The 24,301-nt window shown below is 48.2% G+C and overlaps 1 protein-coding gene across 11 annotated transcripts in view; it reads left to right on the top strand.

Moving 5' to 3' along the window:
* The window catches only part of ATXN7L1 (ataxin 7 like 1), a 245,234-nt gene that overhangs the window by 162,857 nt on the left and 58,076 nt on the right, over nt 1–24,301 (top strand). For 2 of the 11 annotated variants that reach the window (XR_004351336.1, XM_032642222.1), the window contains exon 1: nt 13,393–14,316. The exons of 5 other annotated variants lie outside the window; for them this stretch is intronic. The gene's annotated coding sequence lies outside the window, so the exon portion shown is untranslated. 4 more of the 11 variants (XR_004351335.1, XR_004351334.1, XR_004351332.1 and 1 more) reach the window with 4 other exon arrangements.

Genomic DNA, 24,301 nt, shown 5'->3' with positions numbered 1-24,301 from the left:
ATCCAGCGTCGGTTTATGCCTTGAATTGACTCTGGCTTAGAAGAAAACTAGCTTCAGAATCCAGAGGGCGTCAGCTCTTTCCTTGTCTTCCTGGAGAATGGAGATACCAGTAGCCTGCTTCTGCCAGAGAGGTAACTAGCAGAGCCATCTGCTTGGGGATTTACATTTCCCCTTAATTCCATCAGGGAAGAGAACATGACCCTTAAAAGTAAAACCACAAGCCTTTCCTTTGCCTTCATATGCATTAATGTGAAAGATTTCCAATAAGACTCAACTTACCCCTCTATATATGAGTAGAACTCTTTCAAAAGTTTGAGGAGACGTCATAACTAGTGAGAGGCGAGTGTGAAAGCTCAGCTTGTGTGTGCTGCCCTGTGGATGGATTCATGGATGTAGCCAGTGTTCCCATGGGAACAGTCACGAGGTGAGAATGGGGTGGGGTGCCCCAAACAGAAGTACTGTTTTGCATAATAATGTAGAATTTTACTTCTTCAAAGTGAAATTGCTTTTTTTTCTTATTATAAAACTAATGCATTGTAAAAACTGCCAACATTTCAGGAAATAAAAAAAAGTATTTCCATGTAAAACTTTCCAGTCTTTTTTCTATGTGTATGTGTTTGTCTATGTGTCGTACATGTGTATCTGTATGCATATATTTTATATTTTAAAAAATAAAAGTGGAATCCTATTATAGACATTGCCTTGAAATCCACTTTTTTTTTTCCGTCTACAATTATTGTGGACACATTTCAGTAAATATAGATCTATATCATCATTTTTATAGCTTCCCAGCATTCCAGTAGTTTATTTAACCAGTGCCTGATTGCTTGTTATCTGAGTTTCTTTAAGGGCACAGTATCTACCCCCTTTGCCGTAATTTTTTAAAATCAATATATCTACCCCCTACACACACACACACACACACACACACACACACACACACACATACACACACATACACACACATACCCCACTTCAAAATTCCACCAGGAGACGTTTCATATACATATTAATTTGCATTTAGGTGAGAAGACTCCTTAGAGCTGAAGTATACTCTAGGAGGAGCTGTAAATTACAGGGCAAAGGGCAGCTCAGAGTCCAAATGGAAATACTGCATTGTTACAAACTGCCTGAAGTAGGGTCAGTTACTTTAGGTAATACTTCCTGATACACTGGAACCCAGAGCTGGTCATTCACGAAGCTACATTGCTGCCAGGAGCCTCTGTCATTCAATAGCCCTTCCAGCCTGAGGCTCAGTCATCAGAATACTCCTTTCAAAGGAGAAACACTCACGTTCACACACGGGCCTTTACACATGGCGCATCCAGTAACACCTCAGTGTCAGGAACTCCGCCACTGAGCAGAGCTCTTGGGAGCCCCACCAGGAGCTCTGAGCACATAAGAACACCCAGCCCTGCGAGGCATCCATGGGGCACCCCGCAGGCTTTCATGGAGCGATATTTTACACTTAGTTTAGATGTAATACTGGGAAGCTGGATGGTCTGATTTCCAGGTTTGGCAAATTAGAGCTCTGCGGACTAGGACTGTGGAGGCAGGCCCTGACAAAATAAAAGTGGCGCCAGATGCAGAGGAAAAAGTAAAAGGCCGAAAGTGGGAACGCTGAAGCCCTTTTTGTGCAGGGACAAAAGCCCCGTGTACTGTCTCGGTGTTTGTACACCACAGGTGCCGCTCGTGATGGTGGGGCCATCTCTTCAGAGATCCCTGACCAACATTTTTAAAACCGTGGAATAAACAAGAAGAGAAAACGTTCGGGTGGTTTTCACTTAGTAAAGATAAATCTTACCTTTTGGAATTTTTGTCCCATACATATGTGCATACTAGGTTGCTGCCGTGTAAAATTCATTTCTTAAGATGGATCAGGGTCAAAAAGTTTGAAAGCTATGGTAGACACCTGATATCACCATTTTGCAGCAAAGTATAGAAACCAATGCCCTTAACAGTGACCTTGAGTTATCAAAAAAAAAAAAAAAAAAAAAGATGAAATGATGTTCAAAGGATACCATTTAAGAGGACAAAGTACAAGAGAATGAAGATCTTTGGAAAGATTCCTGTTACAAAGTGCTACAATTTTTTGAAGATTTAGTATTTTTAATCTTAAGTGGAAAGCCTTTCTACCTTCTCCCCTAACTTGAACCACAGTACAACTTTTAAAAATACCAACTTTGACTGCGGGGGAAAAAAAAGGAACCTGAAAAAATAATAATAAGATAAAACATTGTACTTTAAAAAAATCAATTAATGAAAACAAAATGAACTAAATACCAAATTTTATACATACTTAACAAAAAGATATTCACCTTCCAGGTGTACCTAATAAGGTATACATCTCTCTTGATGGTTCACATTAAGTAGAACTTCATTCATTCAAAACCTATATTTAAAACATATAGCAAGCCTTCCATGCTCTGGCTAGGCATTGGATTACAAAGATAAGTGAGACTCACAATGGGCCCTCAAGGAAACGTGAGGTCCATTGGTTCAGACTGTAGTCAACCCACATTTACTGACCTTCAATATAAACTCATTTTTCTAATTGTGGTGCAGTACCAGCTAAGGCTGGTTGAAACTGGCTCTCTCCTGAAGAATCTAGGGTCTGTGGCCCCATATGTGCAAAACTGTCCCCATGGCTTTGGTCATGAGTCCACATTACAAAGGATTAGTCCAAAAGCCAGTTCCAGGTACGATCAGGCAGCCTGGTCCAGTCCCTATGAACCCAGGTAACAGGGCAAGAGTGAAGAGTGTCCAGCTGAGCCACAGGTCCTGACCTGGAAGTCTGCAGGGCAACATAAGGGGTAAAGTCGGGTCTGGAGCCAATGGCAGCCACAGCTATTGCCATGCTTACCTTGCTTCTCTGTCTCCTGACAGCTCAGGCCTCCGTCCTTTTTTTGACCAGCTCTCCACATATCCAGGCCATGTTTTTAAGACCATACTGGGTCCTGCCCAGGTTCCTTCTCTGTATATGTACTCTGATGCAGTGCCGTTCCCTGGAGGGGCATCTAAATGCCCAGAGCGTGGGCAGGGGACCCCAGCTTTGTCTCCATCACTCTGCCGTCCTCCGGGCTGGATGTACTGTACCCACTAGCCTTCATCCGTGAGCAGAGTGCCGTTTGTCTGGCCTGTGATAGAACTACCTTTGTTCAGCACACCGGTACCAGCTACAACAACAAATTAATGCTAATATTCCGTATGCCTCTATTAGCCCACTATCACTAATTTTACTGATTTGGAGGCCATGCCTCTCAGATTTCAGGAGTTTCTGATTTTTAAATAGCCTCTCCTGTCTTCCCTAAATATGTCAGTGCTTGTCAAACCGTTTGTCCTACTTTAAAAAAAAAAAAAGATCTCTGTGCTCAGAGGAGTCACAAGGTACATGGAAGTATTCTCCTCACTTTGTGTCTTGTAAGCAAGTGAGTTTTCCTGCTGAGACTGTTCTGATTTACCCAGGCCCTGTATTCTTTTCAGGCAGCATGGATGCAAATGTCCTGTGATTACCAAAACAACTTCAGATAAACCGGTGGGAGGTGCCACCTGTGCACTGCATCTAATCACAGAGCTTCTCCCGCCAACAGAGGCACATGGATTTGATGAGTCTTCATGACCTAGGCTGCTTTAGTGACATTCAACATGAAGTCCACCTTGGCATCCAGCTTCCCTGGCCTTTGGTCCTATGTTTTGTTGTGCTGTGTTTTCAGGGAGAAAGAAGGGGGAGAGGTAGGTTCATAAAGTGGCAGCAAAACATTCTAGAACTTTCTGATCATCCCCTCCTGACGTCTCCCGTCCTGCAGTCCACATTTGGCATCTCTGGTCATGACCCTGAGTGCTTGGGTTCCTGACAAACGTCCCCATTCACTCCTACGAACCCCGCAGCAAACTCGCTACCATATCTCCTCAGAGGAAATGCCCCAGACCTACAATGAGCCCGCTCATGGGTATCATAGAATACTAATGTCACCCTCTATCAAGCTGGCAGTGTGTCCACTTGGCACAGGCAAGGAACATAACAGTGACAGCCTTCATTTGGTCCATTATTTTCATCAGCCTCTGTAACAAAAGAACCCAGCAAAAGCATAACTTTGAAACACGTTGGAGAAACGATGTAGCCAGATAACTTCCACATGCGAGACAGCACACCTTGGAGATGCAGGCTATGTAACATACAGCTTGGCAGGCCTGCTGGGGCATCCGCTCTGGCTGCTTAGACTGGGATTAGATGAGGAGCCAGGGATTAGCACGTGGGTGAACTAATCAAATCAAAGGAAGACAGAGTGCAAACTGGGTGGAGGTGTTTGCTTTGCATTGAAATAATAGCTCGGAAGTGCAGAAGGCCGGAGCTCTCCCCACAGTGTGGAGAGGAAACCTCCTTGTTTAGGGAGTTGCAATCTGTGAACTGAAAAACCATGAAGACGGAGTTTTGAGAAAATCAAGGGAGGTGATGTGCTTTTATACTAAAACAACTTTACTGGCCTTTTCAGCTCTATCATTATGTGTTCTGGAAACATGATAAAGGCAAGCAAGGGGGACTGGGTCAGGAGTTAGGAGACCTGACGCTGTTGATGATTTGCAGTGTGGCCTTGGATATGATTTGTAGCCTCTCCAAAATCTCAGTTTACTTGTCTGTGAAAATGGGAATAATAAAGCCACTACTTTTAAAATGCTTTGCAGACAATAAAGCACCACACCAGCACAGTCACCGTTTGTGGGGCTGAGACCAAGGCTTCTCTGAGCCTCCGTTTTCCTCCTTTTGTTAAATAGGGATAATCATAGCTGCCCTCTCTCATCTCCTAGGATGTTTCCGAGAATCAAATAATATAATGCGCAGGGAGGAGACATGTAAGCCATGGAGTTCTAAGTGAGAGGCCTGGCTTACAAAATTCTGGGGTCGCTTAAGAAGTCAGTTGTTGGGGCTTCCCTGGTGGCGCAGTGGTTAGGAGTCCGCCTGCCCCGATGCAGGGGACACGGGTTCGTGCCCTGGTCTGGGAAGATCCCACATGCTGTGGAGCGGCTGGGCCCGTGAGCCATGGCCGCTGAGCCTGCGCGTCCGGAGCCTGTGCTCCGCAACAGGAGAGGCCACAACAGTGAGAGGCCCGAGTACCGCAAAAAAAAAAAAAAAAAAAAAAAAGAAGTCAGTTGTCAATCCAGGGGCGGGGGCTGGTGTGAGTCTTACTTTGTCCCACCCGACCATTCCCTCCTTCTTCTCTCCCCCCTCCCCCAACATCTTTCTCCCCTTCGCCTTCCTTGTCTGGGAGGCTGCAAGCTGCCTGTGCTCTTTCTCTCTTGATCCGTCAGGCAACTGCTGGCTTTCACTCCCGAGCGGCTCCGTTTCAGATCCCAGTGAAACCATGTCTGCATACAGTTTGTAAGAAAATGTAGGTTCCTTCAGAAGGAAAGGGGCAGCTGCTGTGTGGGTTCATATCCACCACATTGCACTGGTGACCCCCGGAACCAGAGGAACGACATTTACTCTCCAGAACAAACATGAACCTGGCCTGTGGTTACAATGGTTTTTATAAACAACCTGTTTCTACCTACTCATTACTTTCCCCTAAACCTCTGGAGTGGGGAAGGGGCAACATTTTATTCAAATCAGAGATAGATGATAGATAGATAGATAGATAGATAGGAAGAAGGGGGTGGGGCAGAGGTTAGATTTGAATCCATTCAGCAATTAAAAATTTCTCACTCTTACATTCGCAGCCCAATTCTCTTGGAATTCACTTTTCTCAAATGCTCAGATAATTCTAAAATTTCATCTGGTCAATTGTCTTGGTCCAAATGAGATAGTGCTTAATGCATTCTGGGAAAGAAATGAAAAACTTTGTTAAATACGTGATTTAAGTGTTCCTTTTTATTTTATTTTGCCAAATGAAAATACTCGATTCACTGTTACCTGTAAGAGAACACAGATTACAGTCTGGATGAGGGAGGAAGTTTGGCCACAGCAGCCCTAATCTCAAAGAGGAAAGGGAAACCTTTCTCAGGACCAGGTCAGAGAAGCCCAGGGACGCTATCCCTCCATTTGTTTCTTATGTGCCTCAATCATTTGCTTCCTGTGGGGCTCAGTGGCCTCGCTGCACGGAGCAGGGAACTTGGAAGTCCCTTTCCGTGTCTCAAAACTGCATTCGGCACGCCCCTTTTTTTCTCCTATGGGATTTACCAACATCCAAGTTCCAATGCTTCTGCGATCACCCCAGACGTGTACCAAGGCCTCAACATTTGCAAAATCTGAGTCAACCTCTAAGTAAAAGATGCTTCAAGGAAGCACCCAGTTCCGTCTGCTAATAACCGCAGTTCGTCATGTGACACCTGCCCCTCCCCCCCCACCGGGTTCTCTCCGAAAACCCCCCACCCCACCAGTAAACTCGGTTGAAGTCTGACCTTTATCTGCCAACATCTACATTTCCTTCAAGGTGGTAATCTGCTTTTGTTATTTAAGTTTGGTTGTCTTCTTAATTGTTACCCAATTGCTCTGGGGCTTGCATAAACAGTTAACAAAAACTACGGCGCACGAGGCGGCCGTTTCGCTTTCTGGGCTTGTTGTTCTTGGCACTGGGTCAGTTCTATGAACTTCTGGTGTCCAACTGGTAGGACCTGAAACTCTGTGTTTAACAAGTGCCTGTAGTCAAAACAGTTGGCGTGTGCAAGCTGGTACTGACTGCAGCTGGTCAGCCGTCGGGTCCTGGACCGTGCAGAACCCCGAACCCCGAATCACGGTGCTCTGTTTTGGGGGACGGGCTTTTGTTGTCGTTTAGTGTGGGAAGGGGGCGGTTGCTTCCTTTTTTTTCTTTTTCTTTTCTGTGATGGCATCCGTGCTAATATGGATCGCTTCAGGTTCCAAAAGTGCAGCGTGTTTACAGTCGTCGTAGAATCAGATTAAGTTGGCAGCCCGAGTCTCTCTGTAAGTGGTTTTAGTTTACATTTCTTCTAGCAGGATGTTTTGCATAAATTTTGCTGATCCTGGGTTATTTATAGACTTTTTTGAAAAAACGGGCATGCCTGAGAGTTTTCTAACTGCTGAAAGTGAAATCCGTTTCTGCATTTAGAGAAACGGCCGGGCATGTGCAGCAGAAGGTTATTTTAGCTCTTGAAAATTAATTTCTCCGCGAGGTCATTTGATAACATTCCGAGCGTACTCTCCAGCTGCCGACATCAGATACCCTGATAATTGTCTCAGGACGTGTTGTTTGCTTTTGGTTGGTCACAAACGGAGTAAAATGAAAGTAATGATGCCATTTCCTCTGGGACGCTGTGGGAGAATGGATGCAGTGATTGGGTATTGTTTCAAACGTCCGAAATGGGTTCGTGGTGGTGGTTTTGTCCAACCCTGGGGAGCAGTGCAGCCGGCCCAGAAGCCGGGCGGCGGGACCTGCCGAGAGCCTGGGGGAGGGGCAGAGGAAGGCCGGTCGCTGGAAAGTGAGTGGGGTTTTCCAGTTTGTCCTCGTGTAAATGACAGTGATACTGAAGGGTTTATAGTACTAAAAGGAAATAATAATATTCAACGGCAAGATAGCATATTGGCTAATATTGGCTAAAATCTGTTTGATTTTCTGGCTCTGGCGGTAGCATCTTTGGGGATCGCGTGCGTGTTTGCAATGAGAACTAAAGCCAGGCACGATCAAAATCACTAAGCCAGCATTAGCACTCTATGAAAGGGCTTCCCATAATATTTACCAGAACAGTTGGCTAAAAATTGGTCTGCTTTGCCCACCGAATGGCTGTGTAATTAAATCGGCCCTTGAGAGCATACCTTGAGCACCTCCCATCTCCGTGTCTGCGCTCCCGGAATTTGCATGGCTAAGTAGCACGTTCATCAGCGTGAGGAGTGTGGAATCCCCGTCTAATGGTCCAGGAAGAACATCGTAGATGAGACACTTCCTTGTGCCTCGGCTTAAATATTTTAAACCAAACAAATCGAAAAGGCCCATCATCTGGGCCTTGTGAAAGGCCTTCTGAGTAGGGAGTCTCCCTGATGCAGGCATGTGGGTCCCTCCCTGACAGGTCCAAACTTCACCACTACCCAACCCCCCAGCATCACCAACTTACACATGAAATGACAATGGACAGTCGAAATGGAAATTTCCAAGGTAGTAAATGTGACCTAGCCGAGGCGTGACATAATTCTCACTGCCCAGGGCTGCCATGAGTGGATTTCTTTTTCTCCTCCATGTTCTCTCATCTGTATAAAGTGAGGTGGTTTATTTTGTATTTTGTGTCGTTTTTTTGGTCTCCTCTGACCTTGCAGAGAATAACGATGAGGCTTGTTTTCGGTCTTCCACAGTTTAGAGCGTGCTCTGTGCTTTCTCACGGTAGCCCCGCTGAGCTGGTGGGGACAGGTCGAGCCCTTTGGTCCCAGTATAAAGAAGGGATGGGGGCTCAGCCTGCATGGTGAGCTGGGGAGCCACGCTCCGGCTCGCACATTATCCATCAGACCTTCGCCTTCTCGGTGCCGCATCCAAGCTGGATGCGCCAGCTGCAACACAGAGGTTAAGCAACCCTTTGTTCTGATTTGATTCCAATCTGCCCCTATGGATGGGGCCCCTGTTGCACTCCCCTTTTCCTCCTCCTGTCTGTCAGGCTGGGTTGGGATTGGAGACTCACCTTTTGAAGGCCTCAGGTTGGAGATGTGTTTCGGATTGTGTACCTCTCAGCTAGCAGTGACTACGGGTGCCCCCATCCCACTGTATAGATAACCTCGTGGCCAGAGTGAATGAAGAGCCATGAAGGGAACCCACAGGCCTTTGTGTTGGAGAGGGATGGCAGTGAATACTGAAAAGTTTCCCAGTCATCCTCGCCCTTGGGCTTTTGCATTTGAATTGGTCAAACCCTCTCAATCCTGCCATCCTTGGGAAAGGGAAGTTGCTTTGCAGGAGTTCAGCTGCTCTGAGCTGGAAGACCTGCCTTCGGACAGCCTGAGTGCATCTGTAGGTTTTTCCTTGGGTGAACAGGCAGGTTTCTGCTAGTGGAAGTGGTATCTTGGAGAGATTTATAACAGTAATAATCATAATACTTTTCTTTTAGTTTGCATAGCCTGACTCAACTTTTAAACCTCTTTTACATGCCTGATCTCATTGACTCCTTCCTATAGCCTTGGAAGGGTGGTATTATTAACCTCAGAGCATGGAGATTCTGGAAGGAGGGTGTGGGGATTCAGACACCAGCCCTTGGGCACCGGTTCTTTTGGTATCGATTTCAGCTGCCTAATGTCTATACTTGGTTGCCAGTAAGGAGGGTAGTTTGGGAGTTGGAAAACCGGTTTTCTTCTATTATTGTATTTCTTGTCAGTTATAAAGGCACATTTGATTGCCTACCGTGTGCAAGGCAGTGCTAAGAGCTTTACTTTTAGTCCTTCAACCACTGGTAGCAGGAGGGCTGTTGTCAGCCTCATTTGTTAGTCATCCATGGGATCCGTACCAGTGAAGATGAAGTGTGGGCCAAGTGACATACCTGCCCTGAATGGCAGGTGGCTCGGTAGAGTCACACCTCTGGAGTACTGTTCACAGGTCGCTGTCACCCTGGGGGATAGATCGAGTTGTCCGCTTGGCCCTGTCCCCTTCCACATTATAAAGGAGGATTTGGAAGAAGAATAGCATTAGTGGCGGGATTATCCAATTTTTCAAGCAGTAGATTTAGGAGGGAGAAGAGTTATATTAATGAGTCAGAGTCCTGAAAGATCTCCCCAGGCCAGAGCAGTGGACTGACTCCGACCAGATGACATTTGTAAAGGACACCTGTGGATAAGCAGCTTGGCAGTAAAGCATGTGAAGTAAGACTCAGGGGTGATGCAGCCCTCAGAAATAAGAAATCTAGGGCTTCCCTGGTGGCGCAGTGGTTAAGAATCCGCCTGCTAATGCAGGGGACACGGGTTCGATCCGTGATCTGGGAAGATTCCACATGCCGTGGAGCAACTAAGCCCATGCGCCACAACTACTGAGCCCGCACGCTAGAGCCTGCGAGTCACAAGTACTGAGCCCACATGCCTAGAGCCTGTGCTCTGCAACAAGAGAAGCCACCGCAATGAGAAGCCCACGCACCGCAACAAAGAGTAGCCCCTGCTCGCTGCGACTAGAGAAAGCCCACATGCAGCAATGAAGACCCAATGCAGCCCAAAATAAAATAAAATAAATAAATAATTTAAAAAAAAAAAGAAATAAGAAATCTAGCTTGGATGTCTAGTGGCCTTAACAGGAGAATGATACCCAGAACAGACAGCTGGGAGCTGCCCAGACTTCACCTGTGATGTTCTCCCTTCTGAGTGGCACAGTTTAGAAAGCACAGTCAGAGATCAGAAGAAGAGCGAAAATGACCTTTAGTGAGGAATGATATTAAAAGATGTCTGGGAGTATTTATCCCAGAGAAAGAGGTTTCGGGGAGCAAACATTTGGCAAGGTGTCCCATGGAAGGGAAACTCGACTGGTTCAAGGTGACCCCCACAGGGCAGAAATGGGATGGACGTGCGGGCATCCCAGAGCAGCTCACGTAGGGGAGATTGTCCAGCGGTGGTGCTTTCTGGCCTGCTGTGAACTTGGAGAGCTCGGGGGCCTGCAGTGGAGAAGCCAGGCTGGGTAGCCCCTTGGCTACGGCTCCGAAGAGGCTGACAGCCCTGGAAGGGGCCAGCAGCGGGTAGCAGAGAGTGATTACCTGTGGGGTTTCTTTTTGCTCTTCGCGAGTCTATGACTCTGTCCCAACTTCATGGTCTAAGACCTGAGCCCCTTTGGTGGAAATGATGGCTGTATCAGGAATGAGGGGGCTGGCAGAGGGGAGCTGTGCCTCCGAGTCCCATCTGTAAGTGGCTAGGGCAGCCTTCGTGCGCCCGTGTGTGGGGTGGTGGGAGCGGCTGGCTGTTCAAGACAAATTAACACTTCTTTGTGGACCTGAATCGGCCACGTTTAGGGACTTCCGACTTGGAGTGAGTGCCTATCTGCTCTCTCCTACTGGTCGCCTTAGTTACCTTAACTTAAAGATTATTTCCTTTAAGTGATTCCAAGAAGGCTTTTGAAGGTAAGTCTCAGTTATTCTGAAGCTGATTGTTCTGTCTGTGGATTGTCTTGGCCCTCACTTTCTGCAGAGTTTTGGGTTTTTTTGTTTTTGAGATGAAACGCATACAACATAAAATCAACCATCTTGAAGTGAACAATTGGGTGGCACTGAGTACATTTACAGTGTTGTACAACCACCACTTCTGTCTAGTTCCAGAAGTTTCATCACTCCAAACTAAAACCTCATACCCGTTAAGCAGTTATTTCCCCCTCTCCCTCCCCTCGGTCCCTGGCAACCACCAGTCTGCTTTCTGTCTCTGTAGATTTACCTATTCTGGACATTTCATAGAAATAGAATTCATATAATATGTGACTTTTTGTGCCTGGTTTCTTTCATTTGCATCATGTTTTCTAGATTCATCCATGTTGTAACATGTATCGGTACTTCACTCCTTTTCATGGCTGAATAATTGTCCAGTGTTATGTATATACCACGATTTGTTTATTTATTCATCCACTGATGGATACTTGGGTCGTTTCTGCCTTTTGGCTATAGCTAATGGTGCTGCTGTGAACATTCACATACAGGGATTTGTTTCATTTCTTCTGGGTGTGTACCCTAGGAGAAGAATTGCAAGATCATATGGTGATTCCACGTTTAATTTTTTGGGGAACCACCATACTGTTTTCCGTAGAGGCTGCACCATTTTACATTCCCACGGAATGTGTCCAAAGGTTCCAGTCTCTCCACATCCTCAGCAACCCTTGTTATTTTCCATTTGGGGGCTTTCTTGGTTGTTGTTTTTTGTATACGTAGCCATCCTAGTACGTGTGAAGTGGTATCGTGTGGTTTTGACTTGCATTTCCCTGATGACTAATGATGTTGATCATCATTTCATGTGATTATCTTCTTTGAAAAAATGTCTGTTCAAGTCCTTTGCCTATTTTTTAATTGGGTTGAGCCTGCCTGTTTTTGTGTTTAGCATTAAGGTTCTAAACTTGCGGCTTTTCAGATGCCAGAGCAGTATAAATATTGCATCTTCTTTCCTTTTTTCTTTTCTTTTGGTCACCCCACGCGGCAGGCGGGATCTTAGTTCCGCAACCAGGGATCAGACCCGCCCCCACTGCAGTGGAAGTGCAGAGTCTTAACCACTGGACCTCCAGGGAAGTCCCCATCTTATTTTCTTAAGCCATCTGTTTGCTGAAAACCTAGTCCACCTACTTATTACCAGGCACCTGAGATGAGGAGAGAACAGTGAAAGAGGTAAGGGAAGGTACTTCACCAGGACCAGAGGGCTCTGGGAGAGCTGGCCCACGGAAGCTGTTCACATCTCTATCCCCCAGGTCATCCTGGAACTCTCAGCAAACAGATACTAAGAAAGTTGCTCACAGCTGTCTCTGGAAAGACTCAGGCTCCTGGGCCACGGGGCCTGCCCTTTCATCTGTGCTTCCTCTGAGTATTGCAACATTCAGCAGGCCTCCTCTTGACAGTCCCCTGAGCAGGGGAAGTGTGCCCATGAGCCCTTGACCCTCTTGCCTAGAGTCTGGAGGATACAGCGCACAGCCTTACCCTGTCTCCAGCCCTCTCCGTAGGGCTGGGTTGGGTGGGTGGTCGAGTCACACCCCCCTCATACCCCGTGGCTCCATTCCAAAGAAATGGAATTGTAGAAACTAGTCCTGCTTCGACAAGCGGCATAGCCCTTTCCCAGCCAGAAACTGATTCTGCTATATTCTGGGAAGAAACTCTCTCTGCGACAGGGGAAAAGGAAGCCCAAAGTCAGAGACCCAAAATCATGTTCTCCTTGAATAATTCTCCCATGGGAGACTCCCTGTCTCTGGCTTTGGTTATATGATCAAGCTGCTGGAGATGGTCCCAACCTGAGACAGCCTTACAAAGGCCAAGTTAGCACTGCCCAGTTTACGTGCCATGGTCTGAGATGATGCCATCCTCCCATAGTCTGAAATTCTCCATTAGAGGCTTACTTCTGAGTCTTGGAAAGCTTTTATCTCTTAGGGGTTTGTTTTTATTTTTCCTTATTAAAAGGCGTATACTCTTCCGCCAGGGTCAACTTAAGATTTATCAGGTAACAGGCAGGTTTTACAAAGAAATGTTGGATGAAACATAGGAGAGATCCTAGTAGAAGATAAAAGAAAATAAAAATACCTAAAACACACTAAACTGCTGTTTTTTTTTTAATGGAGGTGAAACTCACATAACAAAATTAATCATCTTAAAGCATTGAATTGTAATTTTTTTTTCAGGCAAGGCTTTATTGGGACCCCTGCTGCAGCGGGCAGGGGTGGGGGGGGGGGGACGAGATCAAGCAACAGGTTCCCTTGCTTGCCCGCTCGCTGAGGTGAGGGTAGGGGTGTGTCCAGGGGTCAGGCCGGAGGGGTGGCCTAGGCGTTTTGCCCACCCCTCTGGTGGTGCTGAGCGCAGGGGGCATGCGCAGTTGAATTGTAATTTAGCACTCAGTCTGTTCACAACGTTGTACAACCGTCACCTCTGCCTGGTTCCAAAATGCTTTCATCACCCCCAGAGGAGGCCCTGTACCCCTGAAGCAGTCACTCCCCACTCCCTGCTTCCCTAGCCCCTGGCAGTCTGCTTTCTGTCTCTATGGATTTACCTATGCTGGCTATTTTGTACCGATGAAATCATACAGCATGTGGCCTTTGGGGACCCACTGTCTTTTTTAGACATCCCCCCTCCCCACAAATCTACTACCCCTTGCCAAGGTCAGGGAATAAACTTTCTAAATATAAGGAATGAATGAAAACTCTCCGCTTGAATTCATACTTAAAATGTCCCACAAAAGTAATTTTCAATCTTTATGATGACGTCTCTACTCTCTCCAAAGCATAGTGCTGGGTATTGCAGTGGACTCTGCCCATCAGGGCACACAGGCCCTGAGGGAGAAGGAAGCAGAAAGGCTTGAGGCCCCTGCAGGCTGCGTGGGCCCCTGGCCTCAGCCTGGTCCCCGGGGAAGCCTGCAGGGGCCATCGTGCTGTCGGGCTGCAGGAAGGCCCTGACCCTTCCCATACAGTGGCTGCTCAGATCCGTGTGTGTGTGCGTGCGCGCGCGCGCGCGCCCGCGCCAAAGTTCATCTGCCAAATTCGGGATACGACCCTGGTCCTTCCGGGCTTTTCTTTCTGCCTTTCCCTAATCGCATCTGGGCGTGCTCTCTTAAAGGGGAAGCGGTGCGTTCTGACTGGCCAGGGCCCTCAGCCAGGAGCCAGGAAACGGCTCCCACGAGTTGCGCTGCCCAGCGTGTCACTGACTCAGCCCCCTTATCCAAACAGCGAGGCTGTCTCCCTGGGATGTGTAAGTGTGAGCACAGGGCACGCTTGCCACACAGGATGGCGTGGGGCTGGGCCCAGGTCACGGCAAGCAGAGCGTGCTGTCAGCCCACGATCCATTCAGCAAGTCCGAGGTGGAGCTTAGGCGGTGCCCTTGGGCTGTGGGCTGGCGCTGAGACAGGGCTGAGGCGGAGCGGGGAGAGTTGCTGCCTGGGAAAGAGGTCAGGAGTAGGAGGCTGGGTTGGGGACCCGTCTATTTTGGACAGACCTTCTGGAGGCGCCAGCCTGGGGGCCTGGGGAGGAGTGGAGTGGAAAATTTTCTAGCACACCTCTCCTAGCCCCAGGAAGCAGCTGCACTGAACCTGACCAGCTCGTCCCCTCCACTTCTCTGCACTTATGTGCAGCTCCAAACACACTTGATGCATTTATCTACTCGCTACTGATTTTTCTTGGTCATTTTTATATGCAAGCGGTGCTAAGCAATGTTTCGGGTCTCTTTCACTCAAACTTCAAAAATTGCAGGAAACTGGCAACCTGTGGTTTTTCCTTCTTTACTCTTCGCGGATGGTCCTCGGTCCGGTGTGTGCACACAGTGGTCCCTGAGTCCACGCTGGTGGCCGGCCAGCTGGCGGACTGGCGGCGCCCGAGCACGATTGGCAGCGCACCTGGCCTGGTTTCTAGCGGGGTTGGTTTCCTGTGTGCCCGCGGGGAGACCGAGGGAGGGCTCACGCCCACTCGCGCACAGCCGGGGGCTAACTCGGTGTCCCCAGCAAGTAGCTGATGGTAGCGAAATAGACCCTTGCTGTATTTTAGACTCCTTCCTACCCTTGGTTTTCGTTTGTATGGTGGTGATGGTTGGTCTTCAATCTTGTAAAAAGCTGTGTTTTCCCCGAAATAATTCAGACCTTCTGCTCCTAAAAAAAAGGGAGCAGAGGGAAAGAGAAGGGGACTGGAGGGGGAAAAACAAGTGGTGTCTCCGTACATGTACACTGAGAGGACAGAACCACACCCTACTTCAAGACAGCTTCCTGTTTGCCACTGCCAACTGCCACTCCAAGGAGAACAGAAATGCTTCCGTTATTAGTGACTGCCGTCGGACCACAAAAGCCTCTTCTGGGTGACGCCGCGAGCTTCGCAGTGAGCTGGGACTGTGCACCTCTAGAGACTGTGGCCTGCACTCCTGAAACTGGAGGTCGGTACAGACAGGAATCAAGCAGCCCTGGCCTCTCCTTACTCAGCCGATGTTTCTTAAACAATTGTGCTCCTGTAGGATTCTTGTAAATGGATAGTTTTAATTCAGAGGCAGGGAGAAGGTAGGGAACTGCCCCCTTAGGAAAGCTACTGCTTGTATTTTTTTAAACCTACAGTTGTATGTGTTAGGGGAACTTATGTGAAGTGCCTACTGTGAGTTGGCACCGGGGCAGTCACCTTCCATGTGTTATCGATCCTCACATTCTCATTTCTTCAACAGTGAATGTAGTGAGTGCCTACCAAGGCCAGACCCTGGGCTGAATGCCAGGGACGAGAGAGGGCACAAGACATCTGCTCTCCGTGCGTCCAGTGACAGGACGCCTAGACCAGTAAACCAGTGATTACAGCATGGGACCTGTGCTAAGATGGGGGACCTCAATGTACTATAGGGGCACCTGCCCACTCGTAACCCTATGATGTGGGCATTATTGTTCCCACTGTATAGGTAAGGAAACTGGAGCTCAGGGGGTTAAGTTATTTGCCCAAGTCACAGAGCTAATGAGTGACAGAGCTGGGATTTGAGCCCAGATCTTTCTGATTCCAAAGACAGCAGTGTTTGGTCCACATTTCCAGTGACTCCTGAAGCTTGTGTAGAGCAAGAGAGTTACCTCGGGATCTTTTAAAAAAATACAGATTTGGGAGCCCTGGCCCTGCTGTCCCAAGAAGAGGAGCCCTGGGCGGCACCACGAGGTCTCAGGTGGACAGTGGCCTGGACTCCTTCCCGACATCATGCCCCAGGATCCTCCGGCCCTTCCTTGAGGCGTGGACCACGCATGCCTGTGACAGGGCCCAGGGCTTTTCATGTGCTTAGCCCAAGGCACCTGGGTAAAGGCCACCGACGTGGCCTCAAGACAGTCTTGGGAAGATTCGGCCCAGCTGTTCAGGTATTTTAGACATTGGGAATCCCTGTTCTTGTATCTTCCCACCAAAGATACCCCAGCTTTGCCCAGCTTCTGGCTGCCTGCCACTCCTGTCCCTTCAGTGCCCCTGGAGTGGGGATGTGTCAGCTGTGCCATCTTAAGGTAGAATCCAACAGCTTATCGTAAAGCTGGAAGCCACCAGTTTTCATCTTAGCTGTGGTGGTTCTGTTTTTATACTCACGTGACTTGCACAGTGGGTATGTTGGTGGTTGGGGCCGAGGTCACTCTGACGGAGAAGTTAATACCATGCAGGTGGGACTCCTTGTCAACCCCTCCACTACCGTATTGGCTCCAGACACACGGGAATAGCTGGGGCAATAAAAGGCGAGGATGGCAGCTCTGTCCCATGGGGCAGGCAGGCTGTTCACTGGCCTCAGGTCCTCCAGGTGGCAGCCCACCTTCAGAGGGGACCCTGTTCTCTACTCTCAGGGTGACCAAGTGGTGGCCAGCCAGGACCTGGAGAGTGTGTCCTCTCCCTGAGGGAACCCTCGGGCTATGGCAGTGTCTGTCTTATCACCACCATTATCTTTCGGTGCTTGGCGCATGGTATGTGCCAAAGAGATGCTTTAAAAAATGAGTGAATGAATGAATGAGGTGTGACTTAAACACATGCTTTTCTCTCCTTCCTCCTTTTGTATCTGCACCTGTTTTCTCCCCTTTGGCCTCTCTGGTTAAGGATGTGTTAGTGTTTCTGTTGTTGTTGTTGTTTGTTTTTCTTTTTTCTTGTATGGATTTAAAAAACAACTTTAACAAAAATAGAGGCATCCTATATCCTTCCCTTTTTTCCTTTTCTATCGGTGTTATAATTCATATATATATATGTTAAATGTTTTACATTTTTATAAAGTAATGATTAGTGTTTGCATATACTGGTGATATTTTTAATTTTCTTGTGAATTTGGGTAGTATTGTCTCACATACACATTTCCTTAAATTGAGATAACCCTCATACCCGTCATTTTCAGTTGTTTTATCATAGACCAGGTTGGTTATGGTATTTTTTACTATTGTAAGCAATGCTGCTGAGAATATCTTTGAACTTTTCTTGGGGGGTGGAATATTTCCTTGAGGTCTATTTTCCAGACTAAAATTACCAGGTTACCAGATCAAATGCTTTTATTTTTTTTTTAATAGATTTCTTTTATTTATTTACTTATTTATTTATTTTTTGGCTGCGTTGGGTCTTCATTGCTGTGCGCGGGCTTTCTCTAGTTGTGGCGAGCGGGGGCTACTCTTCGTTGCGGTGCGAGGGCTTCCCACTGCGGTGGCTTCTCTTGTTGTGGAGCACAAGCTCTAGGCGCGCAGACTTCAGTAGCTGTGGCTCACGGGCTGTAGAGCGCAGGCTCAGTAGTTGTGGCACAGGGGCTTAGTTGCTCCGCGGCATGTGGGATCTTCCCGGACCAGGGCTCAAACCTGTGTCCCCTGCATTGGCAGGCGGATTCTTAACCACTACGCCACCAGGGAAGCCCTGTGAATGCTTTTTTTTTTTTTTTTTTTGCGGTATGCGGGCCTCTCACTGCCGCGGCCTCTCCCGCTGCGGAGCACAGGCTCCGGACGCGCAGGCCCAGCGGCCACGGCTCACGGGCCCAGCTGCTCCGCGGCACGTGGGATCCTCCCGGACCGGGGCACGATCCCATGCCCCCTGCATCGGCAGGCGGACCCCCATCCACTGAGCCACCAGGGAAGCCCTGTGAATGCTTTTTAACCGTTGTCATCAACACGAGGTTGCTCTCCAGAGAACTGTCATCCCTTGGAAGTACCCCCAGCAGTGTGTACGTGTGTTTGTTTCCCCACTGGTCTATATTGCTGGGGGGGTTTTCTCCTTCAGTTAGGTTAAATGTCTAATGAGGGCATCCTTGGGGGCTGATGGAAATACATCAGGGCCCTGGAAAGTCCCTGGGACTCCCCAAATCCTACCCAACAGTGGTTGATGCCAGAAATGTATACCTTAGTATAAATAACCAATAGAAGAGCACAGGTGGGGTGGGGGAATGCCTCGGAGAGGGAGATGTAAAAAGCATCCTTATCTAACTTCAAAGCTGTATCCTGGGCCAGCTCTGAAAATGGGAGACGCTTTGTTAGAATCTTCAGACAAGTTGTATTGCTTACGTGTAGAGGAAAGACAGTATCCCAGAGAAAGACAGTATTTCCATGGTGGAAAGGGCATTGGCTCTGGGGCCAGGCAGGCCTGGGCTCACCTTCTAACTGCCAAGGTCACTGTGACCTTGGCCTTGTTTCATAATCTTGCTAAGCTTTAATTGCCCCATCTACAACGAGGAGGCTAACGGTATCCACTTTGGGGGGTTGTTGGGTCGATTGCATGAGCTCGTAGGTGTAAAAGTAGCTTGCTCAGTGCCTGACACATAGTAGGCACCCAAGGAATGCTGCTTCTCTTCCTAACTGAATGAATGGGCACAGAGTGACCAGATGGCTGAGAAATCAACCCAGAGCCTAGGGGAGTTTGAGAGCTGAGCCGGCTTGAGCAGTGTAGGCACCGGCCCACCGTGGCTTTTGTCAAAGGGCCCCAGGTGGTGTGTGTTGCCCATCTGGGTAGCCGGTGAAGAGGGGTAAAGAAGAACTAGTATAAGTTAACTGGTGACAGGCACCCGTGCTTGAAGGAACACCTCCCCTGACAGCTTTTTTTTTTTAAATTAATTAATTAATTAATTTTTGGCTGCATTGGGTCTTCATTGCTGCACACGGGCTTTCTCTAGGTGCACAGGCTTCAGTAGTTGCTCCACGGCATGTGAGTAGTTCGCAGGCTCTAGAGTGCAGGCTCAATAGTTGCGGCACACAGGCTTCGTTGCTCCACGGCATGTGGATCTTCCCAGGCCAGGGCTCGAACCCGTGTCCCCTGCATTGGCAGGCAGATTCTTAACCACTGTGCCACCAGGGAAGCCCCCTGACAGCTTTTAAAGAGGCACCGCAGCCCAAGGAGGGAGTGCGCTCCTGGGCAGCTCACAGGCACTCCTGGCACAGGAGCTGCTTGGCACGCCTCTGCCTGCCACTCACTGCCTGCCTTAGTTACTTGACTTTCCTGTGTCTTCATTTCCTCCCCTGCTGATTCAATATCCCCCCTCTAACCACCATGGCACTATATTTAGTGCCCAGCTACAACTGTGGCAAATGAGACCACAGCTCAGATGCTACCCCTGCTGTCTCCACTTCCGAGCCTTAACAGACCCTGGACAGGTTTCCGAAATGCAACCTGCCTCAGTTTCCACAGCTGTAAAATGGGGGGATACCTGCCTCACCCCCTCACCAAGTGGTTGCAAGATACAGCTAGCATGGTTCCTGCATGATTCCCCGGGCCAAGGTGTGTGCTCTGCCCCTCACCCTCCGCCTCCAGTTTACTTTCGGAAGGTCCCTTGGAGTTCAGGGTTGTCCTTTATGGAAAGCATCCTGACCGCAGCTACTAAAGCAGATAGAATCCATTGATAAAATAGAACCCGGCTAATGATTTGCCAAGCACCTGCTCTAAGAGGTGAGGGCTGAAAGAGACTCAGCACTGTCAAATGAGCAAGCCAGGAGCTGGCCTAAGCCCAAGTGAGTTTACACAAGCGTGTCGGGCCACAAGTGACTGTGGTGCGCACACTCTGTTGGGGGCAGGGGCGGGGCGGGGATTGATCCCTTAAACACCATATTGGAAAATTCCCAATGCGTTCTTTCTAAAACTGGTACAGGGAACCACACTGGGTGTTGGCGGCCGGCTCAGCCATTCGTGAGGCATCTGTGCTGAGGTTTTAAATGCAGGACACTGATGCTGTGAGTATAAAAATATCTCAGTGGGCTTCCCTGGTGGCGCAGTGCTTGAGAGTCCGCCTGCCGATGCAGGGGACGCGGGTTCGTGCCCCGGTCCGGGAAGATCCCACGTGCCGCGGAATGGCTGGGCCCGTGAGCCATGGCCGCTGAGCCTGTGCGTCCGGAGCCTGTGCTCCGCAACGGGAGAGGCCACAACAGTGAGAGGCCCGCGTACCGCAAAAAAAAAAAAAAAAAAAAAAAAAAAATCTCAGTGAATAAGCATGGGGGGAGGGGAGGGTTCTGAATTTTTACTGAGATGCAATGGCCTGAGAACCTGGTGGACTTTTCCCAGTGGAGAGTAGTAAGGGGAGAGGATTGTGGAGACACCAGGGCTCCCCACATGGTGTCTGCAAGCCCCCTGCTCAGCTGGTCTCTGGGATTGCACCCTGGAGTCCCTCATGGATGGTTAGGCTGTACACAGTGAAGCAAGTGGTCTTAGAACAGCCAGCGGCTGAGGCCATGCTCTGGATTTCCTGTGATGGAAATGCAAAAAAGTAAAAGGATTTGGTTTTTCCTTTCTTTGGTCATTTCTTTGGAGTTGAGGTCTCAGGCTATGGCTGACTGGTACCTTAAAAGCTGCCACATTAGGTGTTTTTCCCCCTCTCCCTAGGGGAGTCAGGTGCCCTGCTGAAATGCCCATACTCAATGGGGAGGGGAGGTGTCCAGCAGCCTTCCAGGCTCTCCCTATATGCTGTAGCATCGTCCAGGATTTCAAGGTGGTAGAGCTCAGAGTTAAAACCACAGGCTCTGAAGACATCCATAAATCTAATGTTTCCTAGCTCCATGAACTTGGTCAACTTGTATCTCTAACCTCAGTTTCTTCATCCGTAGAACAGATATAATAATTGTACCTCTCTTAGGGTATTGTAAGAACTAAATACTAGGTAATTACCAAGGTAATTCAAGTATTTAGTAGAGTTCTTGGCGCATGGGCAAGTCTTAATAAGTTATTATTACTATTGGCCAAAGGACAGAAGGGGTGAGACCAGAGGTTGCTGTTCCAACATCAATCACCTAGGTTGTTATTGATGTAGTGGACATTTAATTCTGTGTGAATGTCCTGACAGTGATCTTCTGTTTTCACTTCAGTAGGTAAGTGGTACTCACATTCAACATTAGCACAATAGATTGGTTTGGTCTTTCTGTCCCACGATCTGGAAAGAAATGTGCTGCAAAAGCTATAAACTATTGCAACCGTTTTCACTTTGGGAACTACACCTCAAAGAAATAATCTCAAATCCCTTTTTAACTAAATTGTAAAAAAAAAAATGAAAGAAAGAAAGGAAGAAAGAAAAAAAGCCAGACAGTAAGTAGTAAGAGAATAGCTAAGTAATCTAAAGCATGATGTCAGTGATTAAATATTACCTAACCATTTAAAATGACCAATATTTGGGAATTAGAAACATATAAATGGAATAATGTTAGTTGAAAAAGAATAGTCCAAGATATCAATTGATTACTGTTTTGTTAATGCATCTATGTACATGAACAGAGAATGAGAAGATTTGGAGGGAAAGGGTTTTTTTCTCTAAGATTGCTTCAGTCTATAGAATATTTTAATAGTGAGTAAAAAAAGAAATGTTCTGGGCTTCCTTGGTGGCACAGTGGTTGAGAATCCGCCTGCCGATGCAGGGGACACAGGTTCGTGCCCCGGTCCGGGAAGATCCCACATGCCGCGGAGCAGCTGGGCCCGTGAGCCATGGTCGCTGGGCCTGCGCGTCCGGAGCCTGTGCTCCGCTACGGGAGAGGCCACAACAGTGAGGGGCCCGTTGATTTAATTTTTTCTGTGAGTTTAGCAGCAGAACGCCTTGTCAGGGTCACTAATCATAATTCTCTGGAGGTGATTTGGGAATCCCTGATCTGGCCCATTCATTTTGTCCTTAATGTCACGCTTCTTTGTGATTTATCTTTGCTTACTGGTATTATTTTCCACTCTTAGTTTAGCAAAATAAAAATTCTCTTCATTATGAAGGCTTATCTCTCCACCAGAATGGGGGAATACTTCTGCATATCCCTTCCCCCACCCCCTCTGCCACCCTGAGCACATGAGAGCAAATGAGTGAATGAAGTCTGCAGAGCAACCCAAAACAGTAGTGGTAAAAATCAAAGTCTTGTTTTAGTTTTGGAAACTTCAGCCAAAAAAAAAAAAAAAAAAAATTGCTGAGCGAGACATTTCTGAAGGGCAGAAAGAACTATGGATTTGAAGAGAGAAGCGTTGGTTCTGAACTCAACCCTGCCACCAACTAGCTTTGCCCTACAGGCTGGTAACCGATAACCTCTCTAAGTGATAACCTCATCCATCAGCAAGCAGATGGGACGAGCTGACTTTTAAGATCCAGTTCTAACCTTCAGTGATTCTAAGTCCTGTGCTTCCGAATTCCCTGGCTTCACATCTTGGTCACAGTACACCCCGTTTCCTGCCTTCCTGAGAAGCAGCTAAGCCCCTGCCCATAGCACAGAGGCCCCATTCCTCTCATAGCCACTGACCTTGACCTTGGCTAGTCACCTCGCCTCTGGGTCTTCTTTAGCCAGTCAGTCCTGAGGAGGGTGGAGATGGCTGGCTGCTTCCTCCCTGTGTCAGAGGGGTTGTAAAGACCAGTACAACTTTACAAAGGATGAACTCCCCCAAGGAAGATCCTGCCTGAGTAAAATATTTCAAAACTTGTGCTATAATTATTGCTATGACATTCAGGAATCACGAGAGATGGGAAGTGAAGCATCAGGTGTAAGTATGCCTTGTATTTATGATAATGGAGTAGAAAGAGGCCTTCAAGGCCATCTAGAGACCCACTTCATTTACAGATAAAGGCATGGAAACAGAAAGTTTAAGTGGTGAACTCCAGGCCATAAGCCTAATAACGTGGTGTGGCTGGAATTGGAGCCTGGATCTCCTGGCTCCTAGCCCAGGGTTCTCTCTACTACATCAAAACAGAGGCCCTGGAACTAGCTCTTGGTTTTCACATCCTTGAACAGGGTGGCTCTGGGAACTGAGCCTGTATGCAAGGTCTCCTCTGATTCAGTGAAGAAAGATTCCCTGGTAAAGTTATTCAGTGCAGGCAACCTATGAACACTGGTCAGGCAAAAACACCCAGCAATCAGATGATCCTCAAAAATCCACTTTCCCCTGCTCCCCAATTCCCACCTCATCACAGGATTAGAGTCAGTCGGCTTGGAGACAAACTGGCAGCCCATTGGTACCAGGAAGCGCAGAGGAAGCCCAAAGGCTTGTCCCTCATAGCCATAGTCAGTCTGCCTTTCTTTCCAGGGTGCCTGGCATAGCAGCCAGAAGTGCGTCACTAATGAGAAAAGTGAGACTCGGCTCGGAGATGGGAGCGGGAGTGGGATCTGCTCTCTCTGCCCCCATCTTCTTCGTTATCACAGTCAACCCAGATCTCCAGCTTTGTGATCTCTAGTCCTTCCCGTCAGGAGATCTGTTATAATTTCATTTATTTATTCAACACACAGTAACTAGGCACTAACTATATGTGGGGCTTTGTAGTAGGTACGAGGGAGCCAGAGCGGACTTAGGATTTCAGACCGTTTGTCTTTTGGGGGTTCAGGATTCCTTCCTGTAATTGTATGCAGAGTTTTGGGGCATTTTTCTTGGGAAGGGTCCTTACCGTTGATCAAATCTGTTCCCCCGTAACAGTTAGGAACCACCGTAGTGGGTGTACACCGGAGCTTTACCTCGTGCACCTACTCTCCTGGTCAGCATTCTTATCCTGCCCATCAAGTCGAGACCACAGGAGCCGAACGAGGGTGAACAAGTGGGGCATGTCTCCCAGGGCGCTGGTATTCTCTTAGAGCCCCAGGAAGGGGCTGCCCACGTCCAGGCCCCAGACCTGTGGATTCTGCCTTCAGTGTTGACGTCCTCCTGCCTGTCCTGACCCGGCACCTGTGGCCCGGGACCTCATTGAGCCCTGGAGAGGCCACAGGGGCGTGGGGACAGATGCTGGGCCATCTTCTGGATGTAGAAGACCCTTTCATTCAGCCCTGCTGAATGTCACAAGTCCTTGTGACTTAAGTGCTCCTGCTAGG

Source organism: Phocoena sinus, chromosome 9 (assembly GCF_008692025.1).
Source record: "Phocoena sinus isolate mPhoSin1 chromosome 9, mPhoSin1.pri, whole genome shotgun sequence".
Taxonomy (NCBI): Eukaryota; Metazoa; Chordata; class Mammalia; order Artiodactyla; family Phocoenidae; genus Phocoena; species Phocoena sinus.
Note: the sequence above shows the minus strand (reverse complement) of the source record. Positions and strands in the feature narration are given on the sequence as shown.